This window comes from Osmerus mordax, unplaced genomic scaffold, assembly GCF_038355195.1.
Source record: "Osmerus mordax isolate fOsmMor3 unplaced genomic scaffold, fOsmMor3.pri Scaffold_86, whole genome shotgun sequence".
NCBI lineage: Eukaryota > Metazoa > Chordata > Actinopteri > Osmeriformes > Osmeridae > Osmerus > Osmerus mordax.
Window position 1 is genome coordinate 32,501 of NW_027120643.1, and position 5,377 is coordinate 37,877.

The following is a 5,377-nucleotide window of genomic DNA, read 5'->3' on the forward strand; positions in this document are numbered from 1 at the left end:
ACTTTTGCAGTGTGAGAGTGTGTTTGACTTGTATTTTGTGGGTGTCAAATGCACCGTTTGGCGCCCGAACGTGTGATTTGGCTGGGGATGGTTTTGTTCTTCAAGTGAGGGCAAGGGGCAGCGGTGTGTGTGGTTATTTTCCCCGAAAAAAGTGTCCCCATTTCGGTGTGCGCGTTTGAAAATTTGTTTCGCTCGCAGCGTCGCGGAGATGCGCGTGCGCGTGGCAACCTTGACACCCCCGTGTTCCCCTGGACCAGACCTTTCCAACGCCGCCTGAGTTAAGGTGCTACGACGTCCCTAAGTGGAGATGCCTCTAAATGAACACCTTTTCCCAACTTTGCACGTTTCCAGCTTGAGAGGAAAAGGGGCTTAAAATTCACAGTTATTCGCCCGAACGTGGGATTTGGCTGGGGACGGTTTCTATATTCAAGTTGGGATGGGGGGCACCGAGGTGAGTGGTGTTTGTCCCCGAAAAAAGTGTCCCCATTTCGGTGTGCGCGTTTGAAAATTTGTTTCGCTCGCAGCGTCGCGGAGATGCGCGTGCGCGTGGCAACCTTGACACCCCCGTGTTCCCCTGGACCAGACCTTTCCAACGCCGCCTGAGTTAAGGTGCTACGACGTCCCTAAGTGGAGATGCCTCTAAATGAACACCTTTTCCCAACTTTGCACGTTTCCAGCTTGAGAGAAAAAGGGGCTTAAAATTCACAGTTATTCGCCCGAACGTGGGATTTCGCTGGGGACGGTTTCTAAGTTCAAGTTGGGACGGGGGGCACCGAGGTGAGTGGTGGTTGTCCCCGAAAAAGCCCTCCCCTTTTCCGTAGCCCCGTTTAAAGTTTTGTTTGGGCTCCTGTTCAGCGGGGAAGCGCGTGCGCGTGGCAACCTTGACACCCCCGTGTTCCCCTGGACCAGACCTTTCCAACGCCGCCTGAGTTAAGGTGCTACGACGTCCCTAAGTGGAGATGCCTCTAAATGAACACCTTTTCCCAACTTTGCACGTTTCCAGCTTGAGAGGAAAAGGGGCTTAAAATTCACAGTTATTCGCCCGAACGTGGGATTTGGCTGGGGACGGTTTCTATATTCAAGTTGGGATGGGGGGCACCGAGGTGAGTGGTGGTTGTCCCCGAAAAAGCCCTCCCCTTTTCCGTAGCCCCGTTTAAAGTTCTGTTTGGGCTCCTGTTCAGCGGGGAAGCGCGTGCGCGTGGCAAACTTGACACCCCCGTGTTCCCCTGGTCCAGACCTTTCTAACGCCGCCTGAGTCAAGGTGCTACGACGTCCCCAAGTGGGGATGCCTGTAGATGAGCACATTTTCCCAACTTTGAATGTAAGTTTCCAGTATCATTGAAAATGTGGCCTCAAACGAGCAGTTTTGCCCCCGAACGTGGGATTTGGCTGGGGACGGTTTCTATATTCAAGTTGGGATGGGGGGCACCGAGGTGAGTGGTGGTTGTCCCCGAAAAAGCCCTCCCCTTTTCCGTAGCCCCGTTTAAAGTTTTGTTTGGGCTCCTGTTCAGCGGGGATGCGCGTGCGCGTGGCAACCTTGACACGCCCGTGTTCCCCTGGACCAGACCTTTCTAACGCCGCCTGAGTTAAGGTGCTACGACGTCCCTAAGTGGAGATGCCTGTAAATGAACACCTTTTCCCAACTTTGCACGTTTCCAGCTTGAGAGGAAAAGGGGCTTAAAATTCACAGTTATTCGCCCGAACGTGGGATTTCGCTGGGGACGGTTTCTAAGTTCAAGTTGGGATGGGGGGCACCGAGGTGAGTGGTGGTTGTCCCCGAAAAAGCCCTCCCCTTTTCCGTAGCCCCGTTTAAAGTTTTGTTTGGGCTCCTGTTCAGCGGGGAAGCGCGTGCGCGTGGCAACCTTGACACGCCCGTGTTCCCCTGGACCAGACCTTTCTAACGCCGCCTGAGTTAAGGTGCTACGACGTCCCCAAGTGGGGATGCCTGTAAATGAACACCTTTTCCCAACTTTGAATGTAAGTTTCCAGTATCATTGAAAATGTGGCCTCAAACGTGCAGTTTTGCCCCCGAACGTGGGATTTGGCTGGGGACGGTTTCTAAATTCAAGTTGGGATGGGGGGCACCGAGGTGAGTGGTGGTTGTCCCCGAAAAAGCCCTCCCCTTTTCCGTAGCCCCGTTTAAAGTTTTGTTTGGGCTCCTGTTCAACGGGGATGCGCGTGCGCGTGGCAAACATGACACGCCCGTGTTCCCCTGGACCAGACCTTTCTAACGCCACCTGAGTTAAGGTGCTACGACGTCCCCAAGTGGGGATGCCTCTAAATGAAGCCAATTTCTCCTATTTGAATGCACTCTCCCAGCCCAGAGAGGCATGTGCCTTAAAATTCACAGTTATTCACCCGAACGTGGGATTTTGTTGAGGACGGTTTCTAAATTCAAGTTGGAACAGGGGGCACCGACGTGAGTGGTGTTTGTCCCCGAAAAAGCTCTCCCCTTTTCCGTAGCCCCGTTTAAAGTTTTGTTGGGCTCCTGTTTAGCGGGGATGCGCGTGCGCGTGGCAACCTTGACACGCCCGTGTTCCCCTGGACCAGACCTTTCTAACGCCGCCTGAGTTAAGGTGCTACGACGTCCCTAAGTGGAGATGCCTGTAAATGAACACCTTTTCCCAACTTTGAATGTAAGTTTCCAGTATCATTGAAAATGTGGCCTCAAACGAGCAGTTTTGCCCCCGAACGTGGGATTTGGCTGGGGACGGTTTCTAAATTCAAGTTGGGATGGGGGGAACCGAGGTGAGTGGTGGTTGTCCCCGAAAAAGCCCTCCCCTTTTCCGTAGCCCCGTTTAAAGTTTTGTTTGGGCTCCTGTCTCGGGGATGCGCGTGCGCGTGGCAAACATGACACGCCCGTGTTCCCCTGGACCAGACCTTTCTAACGCCACCTGAGTTAAGGTGCTACGACGTCCCCAAGTGGGGATGCCTCTAAATGAAGCCAATTTCTCCTATTTGAATGCACTCTCCAGCCCAGAGAGGCATGTGCCTTAAAATTCACAGTTATTCACCCGAACGTGGGATTTTGTTGAGGACGGTTTCTAAATTCAAGTTGGAACAGGGGGCACCGACGTGAGTGGTGTTTGTCCCCAGAAAAGCTCTCCCCTTTTCCGTAGCCCCGTTTAAGTTTTGTTTGGCTCCTGTTTAGCGGGGATGCGCGTGCGCGTGGCAACCTTGACACGCCCGTGTTCCCCTGACCAGACCTTTCTAACGCCGCCTGAGTTAAGGTGCTACGACGTCCCTAAGTGGAGATGCCTGTAAATGAACACCTTTTCCCAACTTTGAATGTAAGTTTCCAGTATCATTGAAAATGTGGCCTCAAACGAGCAGTTTTGCCCCCGAACGTGGGATTTGCTGGGACGGTTTCTAAATTCAAGTTGGGATGGGGGAACCGAGGTGAGGTGGTGGTGTCCCCGAAAAAGCCCTCCCCTTTTCCGTAGCCCCGTTTAAAGTTTTGTTTGGGCTCCTGTTCAGCGGGATGCGCGTGCGCGTGGCAAACATGACACGCCCGTGTTCCCCTGGACCAGACCTTTCTAACGCCACCTGAGTTAAGGTGCTACGACGTCCCCAAGTGGGGATGCCTCTAAATGAAGCCAATTTCTCCTATTTGAATGCACTCTCCCAGCCCAGAGAGGCATGTGCCTTAAAATTCACAGTTATTCACCCGAACGTGGGATTTTGTTGAGGACGGTTTCTAAATTCAAGTTGGAACAGGGGCACCGACGTGAGTGGTGTTTGTCCCCGAAAAAGCTCTCCCCTTTTCCGTAGCCCCGTTTAAAGTTTTGTTTGGGCTCCTGTTTAGCGGGGATGCGCGTGCGCGTGGCAACCTTGACACGCCCGTGTTCCCCTGGACCAGACCTTTCCAACGCCACCCGAGTCAAGGTGCTACGACGTCCCTAAGTGGGGATGCCTGTAGATGAGCACATTTTCCCAGCTTTGAATGTAAGTTTCCAGCATCATTGAAAATGTGGCCTCAAACGTGCAGTTTTGGCGCCCGAACGTGGGATTTTGTTGAGGACGGTTTCTAAATTCAAGTTAGCATAAGGGGCACACGTGTGAGTTGTTATTTTCCCAGGATTGATGGTTTCCAATTCGGTAGCTCCGTTTAAAGTTTTGTTTTGGCCCCTGTTTAGCGGGGATGCGCGTGCGCGTGGCAAACTTGACACGCCCGTGTTCCCCTGGACCAGACCTTTCCAACGCCACCCGAGTCAAGGTGCTACGACGTCCCTAAGTGGGGATGCCTGTAGATGAGCACATTTTCCCAGCTTTGAATGTAAGTTTCAGCATCATTGAAAATGTGGCCTCAAACGTGCAGTTTGCGCCCGAACGTGGGATTTTGTTGAGGACGGTTTCTAAATTCAAGTTAGCATAAGGGGCACACGTGTGAGTTGTTATTTTCCCAGGATTGATGGTTTCCAATTCGGTAGCTCCGTTTAAAGTTTTGTTTTGGCCCCTGTTTAGCGGGGATGCGCGTGCGCGTGGCAAACTTGACACGCCCGTGTTCCCCTGGACCAGACCTTTCCAACGCCACCCGAGTTAAGGTGCTACGACGTCCCTAAGTGGAGATGCCTCTAAATGAAGCCAATTTCTCCTATTTGAATGCACTCTCCCAGCCCAGAGAGGCATGTGCCTTAAAATTCACAGTTATTCACCCGAACGTGGGATTTTGTTGAGGACGGTTTCTAAATTCAAGTTAGAATAAGGGCACACGTGTGAGTTGTTATTTTCCCAGGATTGATGATTTTCCAATTCGGTAGCTCCGTTTAAAGTTTGTTTCGCTTCCCGTTTTCGTTGCGTAGCTCTGATTTGGCTGGGGATAGTTTTATACACTGCTTTAGAGTAAGACACATACGTGCGAGTTGTTTTCACATTGGAATTGACGATAGCCATTTCGGTGTTGACGTTTAACGTTTTCTTTCGCTTCCCGTTTCCGTTTTATCCAACCGATTTCGCTGGGGACAGTTTTGTTATTTAAGTTGGAGTGAGACGCAGCGACGTGCGTTGAAATTCCGCCCTATCTGCGACGGTTCACGGTTGTAGCTCCGATTGAAGTTTTCTTTTGCTTCCCGTTTCGCGCACCGGCACGTCGCGTTATTAGTCCCGGTTTTCCGTGTGCCCCCGGTTAATACCTTTCGAATGAGCCTATTTTGATCAAAATCCGTTGGGCGGAACCGAAAATGAGCTCGAAAAAACGGTTTTCCCAGCTTCGCAGTGCATTTCCCAGCTTCTGACTTACAAGCGTAACATTGTCGCGGCCCCAGTCCACCAGACAGCTACCATAGAGTATATAAGTCATCCTGGGAAAATGAATGGAAGTCAATGGCAGTATGACTTTACAGTGGTTTTGCCCATACTACACATATGGTGTATGACA